Source organism: Scyliorhinus canicula, chromosome 3, assembly GCF_902713615.1.
Source record: "Scyliorhinus canicula chromosome 3, sScyCan1.1, whole genome shotgun sequence".
Lineage (NCBI taxonomy): Eukaryota > Metazoa > Chordata > Chondrichthyes > Carcharhiniformes > Scyliorhinidae > Scyliorhinus > Scyliorhinus canicula.
Window position 1 is genome coordinate 119,942,337 of NC_052148.1, and position 21,461 is coordinate 119,963,797.

Consider the following 21,461-nt stretch of genomic DNA (forward strand, 5'->3'; position numbering starts at 1 on the left):
CATTATCAGAGACCCCTCACACCCAGGCTTTGCCCTCTTCCAGACCCTTCCATCAGGCAGAAGATACAGAAGTCTGAAGACCCACACCTTTAAACATAGGAACAGCTCCTTCCCCACAGTTACTAGACTCCTCAACGACTCTCCCTTGGACTGATCTGTTCCCTGTAAAAACACTATTCAGGACGCCCTATGCTGCCCTTGATTGGCCTTGTTCCGCACTGCAACCAATCACTATTTGTTGATGCACCACTGTCAATGTACTCTGTCGATTATTCTTTTGTCTACTATGTACACACTGTCTACATTCCCTTGGCCACAGAAAAACACTTTTCACTGTACTTCGGTACATGTGACAATAAATATCAATCAGTCAATCAATCAATACTCTTATTTTGCTTGTGTTAAACTTACTGGGTCTCTGGGTGGGATTCTCCCGTCCCTCAGCTGTGTATTCCCTGGGAGCGCACCATTTGCTGCCCTCAGCTGTGTATTCCCTGGGAGCGCACCATTTGCTGCCCTCAGCCGTGTGTTTCCTGGGGGCACACCATTTGCTGCCCTCAGCCGTGTGTTTCCTGGGGGCACACCATTTGCTGCCCTCAGCCGTGTGTTTCCTCGGGGCACACCATTTGCTGCCCTCAGCCGTGTGTTTCCTGGGGGCACACCATTTGCTGCCCTCAGCCGTGTGTTTCCTGGGGGCACACCATTTGCTGCCCTCAACCGTGTGTTTCCTCGGGGCACACCATTTGCTGCCCTCAGCCGTGTGTTTCCTGGGGGCACACCATTTGCTGGCCTCAGCCATGTGTTTCCTGGGGGCGCACCATTTGCTGCCCTCAGCCGTGTGTTTCCTGGGGGCACACCATTTGCTGCCCTCAGCCGTGTGTTTCCTGGGGGCACACCATTTGCTGCCCTCAGCCGTGTGTTTCCTGGGGGCACACCATTTGCTGCCCTCAGCCGTGTGTTTCCTGGGGGCACACCATTTGCTGCCCTCAGCCGTGTGTTTCCTGGGGGTGCACCATTTGCTGGTGGTGGGGAACTCTCTTCCCACCGCTTGTCAATGAAGCCACACCATTGAAGTGACCCAATGCTGTTGGGAAACCCGTGGGTCAGGGTGCGCTGCCAGGGGAAACGAGAATCTCAATGGCTGGAAAATTCCAGCCTCTACCTCTGATTCAGTACTATCTTCCTCCACTGTAAATACTGACGCAAAGTTATTTTTGCACACTAAGGGGCAATTTAGCATGGGCAGCACGGTAGCATTGTGGATAGCACAATTGCTTCACAGCTCCAGGGTCCCAGGTTCGATTCCGGCTTGGGTCACTGTCTGTGCGGAGTCTGCACATCCTCCCCGTGTGTGCGTGGGTTTCCTCCGGGTGCTCCGGTTTCCTCCCACAGTCCAAAGATGTGCAGGTTAGGTGGATTGTCCATGATAAATTGCCCTTCGTGTCCAAAATTGCCCTTAGTGTTGGGTGGGGTTACTGGGTTATGGGGATAGGGTGGAGGTGTTGACCTTGGGTAGGGTACTCTTTCTAAGAGCCGGTGCAGACTCGATGGGTCGAATGGCCTCCTTCTGCACTGTAAATTCTATAATAATACTTACCCTGATCATCTTTGGATTGTGGAAGGAAACCGGAGCATCCAGAGAAAACCCACGCAGACACGGGGAGTAAGTGCAAATTCCACACAGACGGTCACCCACGGCTGGAATTGAACCCGGGTACCTGACTCTGTGAGGCATCATAAACCGTGCAACCATGCTGCCCCATTCGCACTCCTTCGCACTCCTAATTTGTCCTTGTAGATGGTGGACAGGGTTTAGGGAGTCAGAAGTTGAGTTACTTGTCACAGAATTCGCAGCCTCTAACCTGTTCTTGTAGTCACAGTATTTATATGGCTGGTCCAATTTAGTTTCTGGCCACTGGTAACTGCTGGATGTTGATAGTTGGGGATTCAGTGATGGTAACACCATTTGAATGTCATGGGAGATTATTAGATTCTCTCTTATTGGAGATGGTCATTGCCTGGTACTTGTATGGCACAAATGTTAGTTACCACTTATCAGCCGAAGGCTTTGTTGCATATGGACACAGTCTGCTTCAGTATCTGAGGAGTCATGAATGGTGCTGAACATTGTGCAATCATCAGCAAACATCCTCAATTCTGACCTTATGATGGAGGGACGATCATTGATGAAGCAGATGGTTGAGCCGAGGACACTACCCTGAGGAACTCCTGCAGCGATGTCCATGGACTGAGATGATTGACCTCTCATAACCACAACCATCTTCCATTGTACCACATATGACTCCAACTAGTGGAGAGCTTCCTCCGATTCACATTGACTCCAATTTTTCTAAGGCATCATAATGCCACACAACTGTTGCCTTGATAAAGCGGGCAGTCACTCTCACCTGACCTCTTGGGTTCAGCTTTTTTTTTCCCATGTTAGGAATAGTTGTAATGAGGTCATGACCGAAGTGGCCATGGTGGAGCCTAAGCATGAATGAGTAGGTAAGTAAAAGTAAAGTCGCCATAGTTTCAGAGGATCATAGGCTGCTTCCCCCTTTGAGCAGGAGAGCTGCCTGGTGGTGACTTAACCTGAGGGTCACCACACCTCATGCGAGGGGCAAAGTTGAGAAGGCGGGGTCTGAATGAATAACCTCAGCCAGTACGAGAATTGAACCCACGCTTTTGGCCTTGCTCTGCATCATAAACTAGCTATGGGCGGCATGGTAGCACAGTGATTAGCACTGTTGTTTCACAGCGCCAGGGTCTCAGGTTCGATTTCCGTCTTGGGTCACTGTCTGTGCGGAGTCTGCACGTTCTCACCATGTCTGTGTGGGTTTCCTCCGGGCGCTCCGGTTTCCTCCCACAAGTCCCGAAGGACGTGCTTGTTAGGTGAATTGGACATTCTGAATTCTCCCTCTGTGTACCGGAACAGGCGCTGGAATGTGGCGACTAAGGGCTTTTCACAGTAACTTCAATGCAGTGTTAATGTAAGCTTACTTGTGACACTAATAAAGATTATTATTACAAAAAACTGAACTAAACCAACCTTGCCGCTTGATTGTACCATCACTTTGCTAATGATTGCATATTGAAGTCAACTGGATCTGCGATCAGGAACATTTACCACTGCTGTCCAAGCTGACAGTGAAGATAAAATCTTGCTCATATCGTCACTCCTCATTCCCAAGACATCTATTACTTTATAAACGGTTTCCGTGATTACATTATAATATTCATTCAGTGCTATGAATGCGATATCTCAAGATCGCTCATCGTAAGAATCTCTACGGCTTAGACATCTGTGAACCTGTTTTTCAGAGGGACAAGGAAACCAATCCCTTTGCCTGAATTGAGAGACCTGAATGGGCCTCAGAGGTCGTTACCATTAACCGAGCAAGTCAGCTCCCAGTGAAGCAGAATTGTAGGTTGGTCCACTGTGGCACCTGCAATGGCTCCCAAGCTTCTTGGAAAATTGAAACATTTAGCCAGAGCTGCAGGCCATATTTTTATTCCAAAGCTGCATTGTCACTTGTACTTCTCACTGGAATGGCACTGGGCCTTGAATGCCCTTTAGCTTTCTCTTTTTTCCGATGTACCGTTTGTTGGTTTATTGGCCAATTCGTCAGATTTGTTGTTTTTTAGTGTCGAAATATTTTAGTTTTCTGTTTGTGGTACTAACCTAAAAGCTGCTGTTATTCGAGTACGGTTAAAACGGAGACAGCTGATCCCAGGGAGGAAGGGACATATTTCCCCATCACATGTTGCATGCTTTCAGGAGCTGCTGCTATGAATAGAAAAACAGCAATTAACATCACAATTTTGTAATTCCATTGTAATCCAAGCTGTGGCTCGAAGGGCCCACTGTTTTATTACAAGATGTCAATCAGACAAGAGGCCTGATTTTGGCTGTGTCTGCCAGGCAGGATAGTGTCCTGAAAATCGCAGTGCTCCGAAAACCATGTTTCCGATCACAACCTGCCTTATGCCATAAGGCCATAAGACATAGGAGCAGAATTAGGCCACTCGGCTCATCGAGTCTGCTCCGCCGTTCAATCATGGCTGATATTTTTTTCACCTCCATTCTCCTGCCTTCTCCCCATAATCCCTGATCGTCTTATTAATCAAGATCCTATCTATCTCTGTCTTAAAGACACTCAGTGAATTGGTCTCCACTTTCTGCGGCAAAGAGTTCCACAGATTCGCCACAGTCTGGCTGAAGAAATTCCTCCTCATCTCTGTTTTAAAGGTGATGCACCATCAATTGGACACGAGACGAGGACAAGATCCAGACAATAGGCTTTAATGCACAAGATATGTGCCTGGCAGCAGACGTACAAAAGAAAGGGCAGTACGGGTTCTTATATCCCGCCTCATAGGCGGAGCTACCTACCTCGCAGCCAATCGGCTGAGAGGCACATGACTTCCCCAACCAATCGGCCGAGAGGCACATGATTTACCCGGGACAATGGGCATCGAGTCGTCTGCACCAATAGCAGCTCGCTTCCAAGGTACCGTAATATCCCTAGTCATACTACCACAAACGGTTTGCCGCTTTAGTCTGAGGCTGTACCCTCTGATTCTAGTTTTTCCTACTAGTGGAACCATCCTCTCGACGTCCACTCTATTAAGGCCTCGCAGCGTCCTGTAAGTTTCAGTAAGATCCCCTTCACCCTTCTAAACTACCAATGAGTTCAGACCCAGAGTCCGCACCCGTTCCTCATACAACAAGCTCTTCATTCCAGAGATCACCCTTTCCAAGGCCAGCACATCCTTCCTTAGATACGGGGCCCAAAACTGCTCACAATACTCCAAATGGGGTCCGACCAGATTCTTATACAGAAGTGTGTCCCTGGTCTTGTATTCTAGCCCTCTCGATCGGAATGCTAACATTGGATTTGCCTTCCTAACTGCTGACTAAACCTGCACTTTAACCTTGAGAGAATTTTGACTTCCGGTTGCGGTGATGCGGAGCTAAGCCGCACGTTCGGCAGCTCCCGCTAGAAACGGACTTTGGGGCTCTTTTCAGGGCCCCCAACGAAGCTTTTTCGATGATTCCCGACATGGGAAGGGGTCTGCAGTAGATCCCCAGGGTTCTATGGTCCAGACCAGGAGAGGGGTGAGCAGAAAAGTGCTGGCAGCGCCCCTGGAAAAGTGGGGGAAGGGAAACAAAATGGCGGTCAGCGGAGCCCTCAAGGAATGGAGGCAGTGGGCGCAGAAGCAGCAGGAGACTCTTCGGCGCTGCTTCCAGGAGCTTAAGGTGGAGTTGCTGGAGACGCTGAAGGCTACCACCGGTAAGCTGCTGGAGATTCAGACAGCCCAGGGGGTTTCTGGTTTCCCACGCTGGGGGGTGATGGGGGCAGGGTCAGGGCTGAGAAGCGCGGGCCTTTGCTGGTTGTTATTTTCCCGCGCAAGAGCAGGGGGGGGGGAGGGCCTGCTGATGGGCACGGAGGAGGAGGAGTAGCCCCACGTGGGGAGGGGTCGGAGTTGTGGCGGGAGTCACCGGGGTCAGCAGAAGTTAGCTGGCTCACGGGAGCGCTATGGAGGGGGGGCGCGGCTAGGAGGGGTCCTAGCCTGGGGGGTGGGTACCGGGTTGCTGCTGAAATGGCCAGGAAGGAGCTGGAGTATTCAGGGGATGCTGGGGGGGGGTTGCTGCCGTGGGGAACAGGCCGAGCGGGGGGCGTTGGTCAGTGGCGGGCAGGGGATGGGTTATGGCTAGTCGGCAGGGGAGGGGTGCAGGGAGCCCTCTGATCCGGCTGATAACCTGGAATGTGAGGGGGCTGAACGGGCAAGTCAAGTGGGCCCGGGCCCGCACTTGAAATGCCTGAAGGCAAATGTGGCCATGCTTCAGGAGACACACCTGAAGGTGGCGGACCAGGTTCAACTGAGGAAGGGGTGGGAGGGCCAAGTATTTCATTCAGGGCTGGATGAGAAGAATCGGGTGGTGGCGATCCTTTTGGGAAAGAGGGTGGCATTTGAGGCGTTAAATGTGGTGGCTGACAGTGGCGGGAGGTATGTAATGGTGAGTGGTAAGCTGCAGGGGGAGCGGATGGTGCTGGTGAATGCTTACGCCCCAAACTGGGACGATGCGGGGTTTATGCGGCGCATGTTGGGCCGCATTCCAGATCTGGAGGCAGGGGGCCTGATCATGGGGGGGGGGGGGGGGGGGGGGGGACTTCAACACGGTGCTGGATCCCCCATTGGATCGATCTAGGTCCCGGACGGGTAGGAGGCCAGCGGCGACTAAGGTGTTGAGGGGGTTTATGGATCAGATGGGAGGGGTGGATCACTGGAGGTTTGCGAGGCCAAGGGCCAGGGAGTACTCGTTTTTCTCCCACGTGCATAAGGCCTATTCCAGGATTGATTTTTTTGTCTTGAGCAGGGGGCTGGTTTCGAGGGTGGAGGATGTTGAATACTCTGCCATAGCCATTTCGGATCATGCCCCGCACTGGGTGGACCTCGGGCTGGGGGAGGATAGGGACCAGCGCCCGCTCTGGCGCTTGGAGGTGGGGCTGCTGGCAGACGAGGAGGTGGCCGGGAAGGTTCGGGGGTGTATTGAGAGGTACCTGGAGGCCAGCGATAACGGGGAGGTCCGAGTGGGGACGGTCTGGGAGGCATTGAAGGCGGTGATTAGAGGGGAGTTGATTTCCATCCGAACCCATAGGGAGAGGGGAGAGATTGGTAGGGGAGATGGTGAGGGTGGATAGGAGATATGCGGAGGCTCCGGAGGAGGGATTGCTGGGGGAGCGGCGTAGCCTTCAGGCCAGGTTCGATCTACTGACCGCCAGAAAGGCGGAAGCTCAGTGGAGGAAAGCACAGGGAGCGGTGTATGAATACAGGGAGAAGGCGAGTAGGATGCTGGCACACTAGCTCCGAAAGCAAAAGGGAGATTGGGGGAGTGAAGGATAGAGATGGGAAGGTGGTGCGGAGGGGGGGTAGACGTTAATGGGGTCTTTAGGGACTTTTATGGGGAATTGTACCGGTCTGAACCCCCGGTGGGGGGGGGGGGGGGGCGCTTCTTGGACAAGCTGCGATTTCCGAAGGTGGAGGAGGGGCAGGTGGAGGGACTGGGGGCGCCGATTGAGCTGGAGGAGCTGGTTAAAGGGATAGGGAGCATGCAGTCGGGGAAGGCGCCGGGGCCGGATGGGTTTCCGGACGAATTTTATAAAAGGTATGCGGACCTGTTGGGCCCCCTGTTGGTTCGGAACTTTAACGAGGCAATGGAGGTGGGGGGCTTTGCCCCCAACTATGTCACGGGCGCTGATTTCCTTGATCCTTAAGCGGGACAAGGACCCTCTGCAGTGTGGGTCATATAGGCCGATCTCGCTGCTAAATGTAGACGCCAAGCTGTTGGCAAAGATCTTAGCCACAAGAATAGAGGATTGTGTGCTGGGGGTCATTCACGAGGACCAGACGGGGTTTGTAAAGGGAAGGCAGTTGAATACCAACATACGAAGGCTTCTCAATGTCATTATGATGCCGGCTGTGGAAGGGGAGGCGGAGATAGTGGTGGCATTAGATGCGGAGAAGGCCTTTGATAGGGTTGAGTGGGGGTATCTGTGGGAGGTGTTGGAAAGGTTTGGGTTTGGGGAGGGATTTGTCCGTTGGGTGAGGTTACTTTATGAGGCTCCGATGGCGAGTGTAGCCACGAATAGGAGGAGGTCGGAGTACTTTCGGCTGCACCGGGGGACGAGACAGGGGTGTTCCCTGTCCCCCTTGCTCTTTGCGTTGGCAATTGAGCCCCTGGCCATGGCGTTGAGGGAGTCAGGGAACTGGAGGGGCCTGGTGCGGGGTGGGGAGGAGCATCGAGTGTCGCTTTATGCGGACGACCTGTTGCTGTATGTGGCGGACCCGGTGGGGGGAATGCCGGAGGTGATGAGGATTCTCAGTGCATTTGGGGGCTTCTCTGGGTATAAGCTCAACCTGGGTAAGAGCGAGCTGTTCGTGGTGCACCCGGGGGATCAGGAGGAGGGATTGGTAGGCTCCCACTGAAGCAGGCAGGGAGGAGCTTTAGGTACCTGGGGGTCCAGGTGGTTAGGAGCTGGGGGGACCCTGCACAAGCTCAACCTCACAAGGTTGGTGGAGCAAATGGAGGAAGAGTCACAAAAGATGGGATATGTTATCGCTGTCACTGGCGGGTAGGGGGCAGTCCTTCAAGATGACGGTGCTCCCGAGGTTCTTGTTCCTGTTCCAGTGCCTTCCCATCCTTATCCCAAAGGTCTTTTTTAGGAGAGTTAACAGGAGTATTACGGGATTTGTATGGGCGCATGGGACTCCGAGGTTGAGAAGGGTGTTCTTGGAGCGGGGCAGGGATGGGGGGGGGCTGGCGCTGCCCAATCTCTGTGGGTATTATTGGGCTGCCAATGCAGCGATGGTGCGTAAGTGGGCAATGGATGGGGAAGGGGCAGCATGGAAGAGGATGGAGATGGCGTTCTGTGTGGACACGATACGGGGGAACCACCGGTTTGTTCCAGGGAGCATCGATGGCGGATTTCTGGGCTGGCACAGGGTAGGTATTAGGAGGTTGAGGGACCTGTTTGTGGAGGGGAGGTTCGCGAGCCTGGGGGAGTTAGAGGGGAAGTTTGAGCTCCCCCCGGGGAACATGTTTAGGTACATGCAGGTTAGGGCGTTTGCCAGGTGGCAGGTGGAGGGGTTCCCTCTGCTGCCCCCACATGGGATACGGGACAGGGTGCTCTCGGGGGTGTGGGTTGGAGGAGGGAGGATTTCGGACGTATACCGCATAATGCAGGAGGTAGACGAGGCCTCGGTGGAGGAGCTGAAGGGTAAATGGGAGGAGGGGCTGGGTGAGGAGATTGAGGAGGGGACATGGGCGGATGCCCTTGAAAGGGTGAATTCCTCCTCTTCCTGTGCGAGGCTTAGCCTCATATGGTTCAAAGTGCTGCATAGGGCCCACATGACTGGGACGATGATGAGTAGGTTTATCGGAGGCGAAGACAGGTGTGCTAGGTGCTCGGGGAGCCCAGCGAACCACGCCCATATGGTTTGGGCATGCCCAGTGCTGGGGGAGTTTTGGAAGGGGGTAGTGTGGTGAATATAACTTGGTAATTCACACTGTATCTTTGTAAGCGCAGTAGCGTTATCCGACCACTAGGGGGAGTAGCTCTGGGAATGCTCAGGAGTTTGTACAGGGCTCCACCCTTGGCTCCACCCATGACTCCTCCCCCTTGTGCTGCTGTATAAATACCCTTGTCCAGAGTCAGCCTGCAGTTCACCGAGAGTTCATCAACGGGTAACAGGCTGGCTCTGTAGTAAGTAGATTAAAACCACTGTTCATATCGGAAAGCACGTGTCTGGTGAATTGATGGTTCCATCAGGTAGCAAGGACGGTGTCGAGGGTGGTGGGATCCAGGGTCAAGCCAGGCTGGGGACTTGCACGTTTTGGGGTTGCAGTAGAGCCGGGAGTGCAGGAGGCGAAAGAGGCCAGTGTCCTGGCCTTTGCGTCCCTAGTAGCCCGGCGGAGGATCTTGCTTCAATGGAAGGATGCGAGGCCCCCGAGCGTGGAGGCCTGGATCAATGATATGGCGGGGTTCATCAAATTGGAGAAGGTGAAATTTGCCCTGAGGGGATCAGTACAGGGGTTCTTTAGGCGGTGGCAGCCTTTAGTTGGGTGGGTGTTGTTCTTGGGTTTTTACCATGGTTGTTCTGTTAATATTGTTTTGTTGTTTATATTTTGTGAAAACCTTAATAAAAATTATTTTTAAAAAACCTTGAGAGAATTTTGTACAAGGACTCCAAGTCCCTTTGTGCTTCTCATTTCCTAAGCATATCCCCATTTTGAAAATAGTTTATGCCTCCATTCCTCTTTCCAAAGTGCATAACCGCACACTTTTCCACATTGTATTTCATTTGCCACTTCATTGCCCGCTCTCCTAGCCTGGCCATGTCCTTCTGCAGCAACCCCCCCCCCCCCCACCCCGCTTCCTCAATAATACCTGTCCTTCTACGGATCTTTATATCATCTGCAAATTTAGCAACAGTGCCTTCAGTTCCTTCTTCCAGATGATTAATGTATATTGTGAAAAGTTGTGATCCCAGCACAGACCCCTGAGGCACATCACTAGTCACCGGCTGCCATCCTGAAAAAGACCCTTTATCCCCACACTCTGCCTTCTGCCAGTCAGCCAATCCTCTATCCATGCCTGGATCTTACCCTTAACACCATGGGCTCTTTACCTATTTAACAGTTTCCTATGCAGCACCTAGTCAAAGACCTTCTGGAAATCTAAATAAATCATATCCACTGGTTCTCCTTTGTCTAACTTCCTTGTTACTTCCTCAAAGAACTCTAACAGATTTGTCAGACATGACTTCCCCTTGATGAAGCTGTGCTGACTCAGTCCTATTTTATCATGCACTTCCAAGTACACCGCAATCTCATCTTTTTTTAAAATCTTTTTAATGGCATTTCTAATATTTATAAACAGTTGTCTATATACATCACATTTTTCTTGCCTGCGCTAATTTACTTCATTGTACAGAGAGGTTTATTTTGTCCTTCATTTAACTGACCCTGGGTACACTTTGCTGCCCTCTGGGTCGGTCTATAGTTTCTCCCTCCTTCCCTGTTGTCCCCCCATCCCTTCCTTCCCCCTACCCTTCCTCCCCCCCTTTGGCTTCATATGTGTTTTCTTTTACTTTCCGGGAAAAGTGGGGGGCTATCTTCTCTTGTGGTTTCCCCACTTGGGGGGTCAGTTTGTCGGCCTGTTCCAAAACCTGTTCGAGGCCAGCAACGAGGAGTAAGCCAACAATAAAAAACCAAGATAGATGAGGAACCAAAGGACCACGGTCTCATCTTTAATAACAGACTCTAAAATCTTGCCAATGACCAAAATCAGGCTAACCGGCCTATAATTTCCCGTCTTCTGCCTCCCTCCCTTCTTAAACAGCGGTGTTACATTAGCCACTTTCCAGTTCTCTGAGACTCTCCCTACCTCCAGTGATTCCTGAAAGATCTCCACAATCTCCTCAGCTATCTCCTTCAGAATTCTGAGATGTGGTGCATCCGGTCCAGGTGATTTATCCACCTTCAGACCTTTCAGTTTCCCCAGAACCTTCTCCTTAGTGATGGGCATGACACTCACCTGTGCCCCCTGATTTTCCTGGAGCTCCAGCATCCCACTGGTGTCTTCCATCACCAAGACTGATGCAATGTAACTATTCAGTTCCTCTGCCATTTCATTGTTTCCTATTATCACTTCTCCAGCCTCCTTTTGCAGTGGTCCAATGTCTATTTTTGCCTCTCTCTTACCTTTTATATATTGGAAAAAGCTCTTCCTATCTTCTTTTATATTACTAGCTAGCTTGCATTCATATTTCATCTTTTCTCCCCCCTTATTGCTTTTTTAGTCATCCTCGGCTCGCTTTTAAAGGCTTTCCAATCCTCTGGCTTCCCACTAATCCTCGCCACTTTGTATGCGTTTTCTTTTTCCTTGACTTCCCTCATCAACCATGGATGCCTCGTCCTCCCCTTAGCATGTTTCTCCTCCTTGGGATGAATTTCTGTTGTGCCTTACCAATAACCCCCCAAAATCCCTGCCATTGCTGTTCGACTGTCTTCCCTGCTGGGCTCCCTTTCCAATCAACTCTGGCCAGCTCTTTCCTCATGTATTTGTAGTTACCCTTATTTAATTGTCATACCATTACATCTGATTCCAGTTTCTCCCTCTCAAACTGCAGGGTAAATTCTATCATATTCCAAAAATGAACAGGTTAGGTGGATTGGCCATGCTAAATTGCCCTTAGTGTCCAAATGGGTTGGGTTGGGTGGAGTTACTGGGTTACGGGGATAGGGTGGGGGTGTGGGCTTGGGTCGGGTGCTCTTTCCAAGGGCCAGTGGAGACTCGATGCGCCGAATGGCCTCCTTCTGCACTATAAATTCTATGATACTTAACGATATTATGATCACTGCTCCCTAAGCGTTCCTTCACTTTAAGTTCCCTAATCAAGTCTGCCTCATTACACATCACGAAATCCAGTATTGCCTGTTCCCTAGTAGACTCTGTCACAAGCTGCTCTAAAACAAATCTTTTAGACATTCTACAAATTCCTTTTCTTGGGATTCACTACCAACCTGATTTTCCAGTCCACCTGCATATTGAAGTCCCCCATGATTATTGTAATATTGCCTTTTTTACATGCCTTTTCTGTCTCCTGGTTTATTTTCCGCCCCACATCCTGACTACTGCTAGAGGGGCCTGTATATAACTCCCATCAGGGTCTTTGCGATTCCTTAACTCTACCCACAGAGATTCCATGCCTTCTGATCCTTTATCGCTTCTTGCTATCGATTTAACTTCATTCCTTACTAACAATGCAACCCCACCCCCTTTCTCCATCTGCCTGTCCTTTTTTGATAGGACATATATCCTTGGATATTTAGATCCCAGCCCTGATCCCCTTGCAGCCACGTCTCTGTGATGCCCACAACATTGTACCGGCCAATTTCAATGTGCACAACAAGCTCATTTACCTTGTTCGTATACTGCGCGCATTTAGGTACAACACCCACAGTCCTGCATTGACCACCTCCTTTTTCATATTTGTCACCTTTTTTGTTCTGCCTGAGGTTACATTCCTTCCACCTTCTATACTCTCTGTTCTATTACGTGGTCTGGAAACTTTACTAACCTCTCCTGAGCCCTCTGCTTCTTTAACTAGTTGAAAGTCCTCATCATTAACCTGCACTTCTACCCTCTCCTTTAACTTTGAGTTTCTAATTCTCCATGCATCTGAACCCTCCCCCTCACTATTTAGTTGAAAGCCCTATCTACAGCCCTAGTTACCTTTCAGTATCTTCACAAAGGCATCCTGGGCACCAACCTAGAACTCTCTGGCAAAAGAGAAAAACTTGCATTGAAAGTGCCATTCCTAATCATTGGATATCCCCAAGTTCCTTACAGCCAATGAAGTACATAGAATCCCTACAGTGCAGAAGGGTGCCATTTGGCCCATCGAAGCTTCACCGACCCTCCGAAAGAGCACCTACCTAGGCCCACTCCCCTGTCCCACCTCTGTAACCCAACCTAGCCTGCACACCTTTGGACACTCAGGATTAGTTTATCATGGCTTATCCACCTAACCTGCACATCTTTGGACTGTGGAAGGAAACTGGAGCACCCCCAGGAAACCCACGCAGACATGGGAAGCATGTGCAAACCCCATGCAGTGACCCATGGCTGGAGTTGAACCCGGGTCCCTGGTGCTGTGAGGCAGCAGTCTTAACCACTGTGCCTCCTACAGTACTTTTTTGTGCAGTCACTGTTGTGGTGTACGAAACACAGCAACCAATTTGTGCACAGCAAACTCCCATAAACATTAATCTGATATAGACCGGATAATCTGTTTTGTGATGCTGTTTGAGGAATAACTATTAACCAGGCCACCAGGAGTAACTCCTCTGCTCCCTTCAAAATAGTGCTATTGGTTCTTTTCCATCCACCGTGGAGGACATTCAGCACAATGTCTCATCCAAAGGCCCAAACCTCTAACAGTGCTACCATTCATCGGTACTGGGGGTTGTTTAGCTCAGTTGGTTGAACGGCTGGTTTGTGATGCGGAGGGACGTCAACAGCATGGGTTCAGTTCCCATACCGACTGATGTCATCCATGAAGGCCCTGCCTTCTCAACATGACCTGAGGTGTGGTGACTCTCAGATTAAATCACCACTAGTCAGCTCTCTCAAAAGGGGAGAGCAGCCTATGGTCCTTGGGGACTATGGCGACTTTCACTAGACTCAAGCTCTGGAGTGGGATTTGAACTAACAACGTTATAGATCAGAAACAAGAATATTATCAGTCGAGCGACAGCTGACACACATTGCAACTACAACATCAGGAATCATCTTTAACCAATTAAGTTGGTGTTGATGGTGGCCTCAGCAGATATATTGGATATGATAGGTAGAAATCAGCATTTGGGAGCATGACATAAATGGAACTCAACTTAATGTATCCACACTTAGGGGAATACTTTAGCCATCGGGCCATTTGACCAGCAGACAGGCCTGAATTATTTTGAATCTTAGCCTCCATTAGTATTGCTCTGAGTGAGCTGAAAGCCCTGAGCAGCCAACCCACTCTGGACTCAAGTTAGACAGTGGAGGCATTCTGGTTGGCAGGAGTGCCAAGCTGGCCAGTGAGCAGTTAGGTCCAAAGGAGACCATGGAGGGGCCGGAAGCCTGGAGCAGCCCACAGTGTTCTACCAGAGCCAAAGGAAAAATCCTGCTCCTGCTAGCTCAACAAAAATGAAATCAAAAATAGATTTGGGGCCACTTCTGGGGAAAAATGGATGAGGGGATTGGAATTACATGGTGCCGTCTTTGCCCATTTGTTATTCAACATTGTAGTGAACATTATAGCATCCCCAAACTCTGCTCCAAAGGCAATGGGGACAGATAGCCATGGAGGTCAATGTTCCACAAGATGATCAGTAATCTCCCGGGACTGGTCAAGGTTGGTAAATTCATCTTCAAATGCTATATCCCACTAACTGCATCACCAGTCCCTGTCACAGCTCAATGCACATCATCCCCATCACTCACCTCGCAACCAACGCCATCAATTACGACTCATACCTAACATTTATAGCTTTATCTCACCCTCACTCGCTCAGCACTGCTGCAAGCCTCATATCAATATCTCAGTTTATGCACACTGCCAGCAATTCGACAATGACAGCTATAGCAGCCAAGCATGATACTTAATAACCTGCCCTTGAAGTACAAGGTGACATTCAACTAGAGACAGTAGGTACTCACATGAGAGGGAGAGGTGAGCCTGCATATTGTCACCCGCATTGAAGAGACGCACTGGTCAGTATTAGGATGCCAGTTGCTAAGGCTGCGTGGCCTTAAGTGAAGCTGAAAACATTGAAAATGACAGTATCCTCAGATCCAATTTTCCTTCTCACATCTCGAGCGGGATTCTCCGACCCCCCGCCAGTGGCGGGAATTGCGCCGCGCCGGTCGCCCCCCCCCCCCCCCCCCCCCCCCCGGCGATTATCCAGCCCACGATGGGCCATAGAACCGCTGCTGTAATGCCGGTCCCGCTGGCGGGAATTAAACCACCTCCCTTATCGGTGGGACCAGGCGGCGCGGGCGGGCTCCGGGTCCTGGGGGGACGCGGGGTGATCTGGCCCTGGGGGGGTGCCCCCACGGGGCCCATCGATCCGCGGGCGGGCCTGTGCACTGGGGGCACTCTTTCCCCGCCGCGTCGGCCATCAACCTCCACGATGGCTGACGCGGAGGTGATCCCTCCTTGCGCTTGCGCAGGGATGATGTCAGCAGCTGCTGACGCTCCTGCGCATGTGCAGACTTCCGCCAGCCGGCCGAGTCCCTTCGGCCCTGACTGGCGTGGCACCAAAGGCCTTTCTCGCCGGCCGGTGGCGCGCCAACCACTCCAGCGCGGGCTTAGCCCCTAAAGGTGAGAAAGGTGCAGGGGATTCCGTACCTTTAGGGCGGCCCGACGCCAGAGTGGTTCACGACACTCCATCCCGCCGGGACCCCCCGCCCCACCGGGTAGGGGAGAATCCTGCCCCTCATCTCTTCCTCATTCCACAATCTCACCTGATATACAAACTGCAGATGATGTAAGCATTGCATGTCCTAGTTCACCACTCACCTCACTGCTACCCTGCCCTTGTGCCTTTCTCCTTTCAGATACTGAAGAACTAACCAAGAAATTGTGTAAGAGTAATTGATGGAAGAGCATTAAGACACTGGTGATGAAGAAACACTCAACACTACCAGCAACAGTTCAGACAGTGATACTGTACATAATTCAGAGGCCAGCTTAAAAGTGGGATCAGCACATGATGAGATTCTGAGCATGAGTGGCATGCAGCAGGGGGAGATGGTCTGGAACATAGGTTCAAAGCTCACCACGGCAAGTGGTGGAATTTAAATTTAAATTAATAACAATAAATCTCAATAATGGTGACCATGAGAGCTTCATGGATTGTTGTAAAAACCCATCTGCTTCACTGAGGTTTGTTTGCAAAGGAAATCTGCCATCCTTACCTGGTCTGACCTACATGTGACTCTGGACCCACAACTATGTGGTTGACCCTTAACTTCCCTCGGAAATAAACCAGAAGCCACTCCGTTCAAAGGAAATTATGTATGGGCAACAAATGCCGGCCTCCCCAGTAATGCCCACATTCCAAGAAAAGGAGGTGTTGCACACGAGTTCTGCAGTGGAGAACTCATATGCGCACCTCATTTGAGTGGGCTACAGTAGAAAGCTGATCAGCATGCAAAATGAAATGTTTAATATACTCGAAATCTTTTCCAAAAACGTGTGCAAAGTCAAAGAGCACGGAGGGCCCCAGCATCAGCTTTGCACAGAGATGCAGTGCTGCAGTGGAACTGTTCTCTTACAAGCCAGCTTGGTGCCATGCAGGTTTAGACTGTTGCCATCATGGATGCAGATCTCAGTGCTCAAAGGAACTTGCAGGGTCTCACAGCGGTCCAGCAGATTAATAGGATTATTGAGGTGCTGTGATGGCCAAGTGGCAGTGGCTCCATGGAGCACAATACTGCTGTCCTCTCTCATGGAGATAGAATTCCTCTGCCCGCCACTGCTGTTCCTCCAGTGTCCTTGATATTACCAGTCATCCAGCCAGCCTGGAATACTGTTGCCCACACCGATATGATGCAGTCAAATCAAAGCCTTTTAGGAGCAGAATTGCTCTAAATTGTCATTCAAGGTTAAGGACAGTCTCTCCCACTGGAAAATAGGGGCCTTACACCAGTTATATACACCAGCCATTGGGGGAGCACTGCACAAGTACAAGCACACATATAATATAGAACATAGAACATACAGTGCAGAAAGAGGTCATTCGGCCCATCGAGTCTGCACCGACCCATTTAAGCCCTCACTTCCACCGTATCCCCATAACCCAATAGCCCCTCCTCATCTTTAAGGTCACTAAGGGCAATTTATCATGGCCAATCCACCTAACCTGCACGTCTTTGGACTGTGGGAGGAAACCGGAGCACCCGGAGGAAACCCACGCGGACACGGGGAGAACATGCAGATTCCACACAGACAGTGACCCAGCGGGGAATAGAACCTAGGACACCGGCGCTGTGAAGACACAGTGCTAACCACTTGTGCTACCGTGCTGAGCATACAGAAGAGTATTTGCATTGTCGTCCATGGCTATCTGGTCCCATTTGTTTCTAATCCTCCTGCCCTCCTGCGGCAATGTGGAAAGATGAGTCCTCCCTTAACCTGCCTCAGACAACCTGGCAGTCTTCCCTTTGTTTGTTGTTCCATAGTTCCTGTTTTTTTCCTCCTGAGAAAGTCTATTTCCAGAGTGATTCTTCCCTTTAATAGGGGCAGGCTAATTTGAGCCTCACACAAGCCTAGGGCCCTTGCTGAGTGTGCAGCCATGCTGCAATCTGTTTAACTTTGTGTTTCACGCCACAAGCATGAAGATGGCAGGTGGCACTATGTCTGTGTGCTGCCCACACCACCTCAACCAGACACGTGCAGGAAAATCAAGCATCGCCATCTCTGCTCCTATTGGGCCTCATCCAATTTTAATCATGCAAATGAATCAGAAACTACTGAAACTCGCAGGAGGTCAGGCAGCACCTGTGGAGAGAGCAAGAAACACAGTTCGCGTTTCATGGTGGTGACCTTTTTTAAGAACTGGAAAATGTAACAAATTTTAGAGAGGCAAGAAAAGGGGGAAGGGGAGGAATAAAAAGGAAAGTCTCTGCAAGGAAAGATAGACTATCTAACAAAAAGGGTAATGGTGCAAGGCAAGGGTTAGTGACAAAAAGGAACCTCAAGTTGGGGCCATTGGAGATGCATCTGATCACAGCAGTGCCACTATTAACTCCCGCTGGTCGTAGAGGTTGTTTTACTATTTAGTTTGGGGTCCTATGCATTGTAGTATTGGAATTCTGGTATAGAGCCACATTGATATCCTGTCCCCTATTTCAGATAGCAAATAATAGGTTTCTTTTATAAGGCCAAAAAAGAGTCCACACCGAGTAGTTTTGAACAACCTTGTTAATTTACAATAGCAATTACATACAACACACGGTAGACCTGAATCCCTCCCCAGCTGATGCCTATCTGGCCTGCTTTATACATGGTACAACTATACATTGTTAGAGGTTCCCTGCCCCCTTAATGGAGGAGCTCATATTCTGTGAATGTCACAGGGAAGTTAATTGTTCTCACCCCTCTGCTACTTGTGGGTTACAACAGTTTCCCACAAGGTTTTTGATCAATAAGGGAATCAGGGGTTATGAGGAGAAGGCAGGACAATAGGGATGAGAAAAATATCAGCCATGATTGAATGGCGGAGCAGACTCGATCAGCTGAGTGGCCTAATTGTGCTCCTATGTCTTATGGTCTTTTGCTCCTTCCGAGCTTTCTGGAAGAAATGAAGAACCAGTTGAGAAATACCAGTCTTCAGAAGCTATGCTGCAAACATTGATTAAATAGCAGTGTTAATTGAGGTTTATAAGGAAGCCATCACGGCACTCCATGCTACAAGCAGATCGGCATCCCAATTTCAATGTTTGTCCCACCCTGCCTGCGGCGTTAATGGCTTTATCATCCTTAAATTTTATGCTGCAGGTTCATCCCAGGATGCCAAAGGGAACATCTGGAACATAGGGCGCGATTTGATGGAACAGTTTCAAAATGTGGTGCCAGCAGGAACTGCTTGATCCACTTAACGGGGCCCCATGGGCTTCTCTCCGCAAATGCCTGCCAGCTGCCCACTAACAAGGGAGAGTAGCACTTAAACCCATCCTGGAAACCAAACCTCACACAGCATGCAGCCATGCCACCAAGGAGACCAGACTCACAATTCGGGGATGCCGAACTGGCCAGATTGTTGGACACAGTCGAGACCAGATGGGATGGCCTGTTCCCCCGAAGGGCCTGAAGGGTCCACCACAGCGCAGCAAGAGCCCCCTGGGAGGAAGTGGCAGTTACCGTCAGCTCAGGGAACATCACCAGAAGGACCGGCACCTAGTGCCGTAAGATGATCAATGAACTCCACCGGCCGCTCGGGTGGATTGGCACCGACCAGGTGGAGTTCAATCTGGCCAGTTCGGCATCCCCAAATTGTGAGTCTGGTGGCACCAGCGCCACCCGCCGTCACCCCCCCATACCCACCCCGACCATGTGCCTGTCACCGTCCCCACCCACTGACCACATGTCCATTCTCCCACAGGATCTCCATCCGACAGTACCAACCCATCCGGGTTGGTCTCCTCCCCCAACAACCCCAGAGAACACCTTGGAGGGGAACTACCATATTCGCGGCACAGCTGTCATCCTCACCCTCCACCAGTATAGAGACATACACCTCATTGGGCGGTAGTAGTGGTCAGTCTTCTGGGGCACATTCTGGTTAGCAACACACAGTTGCTGATGTATATCAGGCGATGGAACGAACAGCCAGGCGAGACAGCAGTCAGAGGTCTACTGGATCCCAGGACCCAGCTGGGTCCCAGTCAGATGCTGAACTTCTGGACCAGGTTTATCCGGAATTGATGCAGTCGATAGGGAGCGACCGTGATATTCAGAGGGGGATGTCAGTGACACCCCAGCAGGTCCGATTGGAGGTGTCCTAGAGACTATGGGCACAGGAGATAGTGCTGGCAATGCTGAACACTGCTAGATGTTGCACAAGTTTGCTTTAAAATAAAGCTTCCATGGAGGACAATAGTAGATAACAGGCATAAGGTTATTAGCAAGTACTGGAGCATCCAGAAAAAGAATTGGAAGATGTATTGTTAACAACATGAGACATTTACACTGATCTTGACTGGCAAAGCTTTTAACGAACATGTTTTTCCATTGCGTGGTAGCATGGCCCCTTTAAGAGGCAATCCCCTGTGGGCCACGTGGCTAGCATGGGGCCTATCATGCGCGCAAACCCCAACCAATGGGGAAAAAGAGCAGGGCTCTGGGAGCAGGGTCCTGGGCATTGTGGGCCCGGGAATCAGAGAGTAAAGACCTGTTTGAGAGACTTCTGTGCCTGTGTATAATTAACCTTTCTGTTGCTTTCAATAAACCCCTTATGTTATACAAGACACCTCTTCTGTGTTGCATCAAACTGTCACACATGGCATAAAGAATCCTGGTTTCACATTCTTTTAGAGAGAAAGTTAAACAGGTATGGGGGAGGGACAAAGAAATGGCCCTTTTAAAAGCTAGGTATCATTCATATTGTGTGAGACTTTTCATCTGATAAATACATTCAAGACTACAAGTGAAAAATAACTTCAGGTGATATGTAGTCAGCATCTGACTTCCTATAGGATGGCACCCAGTTGATATCATGCACTATCTACAATCAGAATTGAACAGAGTAAGGAAAGTGTGGTCTGATTAGATCACCATATATTTTGAGTACGATATTTTATGACTTTTTCTATTGCTTCAGTTAACTAATTCAGTATGCTGTAGGCTTTGTTGATTCTGCATTGAGTCTCCATTGCTGAAAGACACTTTTTGCAGTGTCAAATCAATTATTCAAGCTTTGGGCTCACATTTAGGGCCTGATCTAACCAAATGGGAACAAAGTCCCATAGCGAACGTGTTGAGCCGCATGTTTCCCACTTTAATTTCAATTGTACAAAAGAACAACAAATTCAAGTTTCAACCTGACTTTGTTGGAAATGAGGGTTAGATTCAAAGTGTTGGCTGCAGTTTCAGGTTGTGCTGACCCATAGATCTAAACTGAGACCCGTTCATTCTTCTCTGAGTTAACCATTTAACTTGAAAGCATTACTGGGATAAGCTTTTTGTACACATGCTTCTGATAATCCAAATTTTCTTTTGACACAAGAAAAAGTGGAATTGTCAGATCATAAAGCAGCTTTGAAGTAAGTAGAGTTCTGGAGAATGGGCTAAATATTGGTCGAATGTAAAGCCCTATTGTCGTGTGAACATGAACCAGTTTAATAGCGACTGCCATGTCCTCGAGAAAAGGACTGAGAGCTGTTTTCAGGCACAGCGAGGGCACTGTACTTAATACATGCCCCATCACATTGGAGAAATTAGTGCCCCAAATAGGTCCCTTTGACTACATCAGAGCCCTTGTGTGTCTGATTATATTGGTGCTCAACATCCATGTCTAGATACCTGGCAAGAGCCATGAGCCAGTTAGCGATGGGGTAACGTCTGTCACTCAGCAGCCAGGCTGTCACCCAGGATGAAGAGGAAAAGGCATTAAGGACTGCCACAGCATGAAAGTGGCACATACTTATTGCAAGGCAATGAATGACAAGCTGATGTGGTCACAAACCAGTTCGATATTTAATTGAATAGAATCTCTACCTCGTGAGAAATAGAGCTGGAACTAGATGTTCAAGGTTTGCTTTCCAATTCTGGGCATTGCTGGCAAGGTTGGCATTTATTGCCCATCCCCAGATGTCCATTATGGCTGATGGACCATC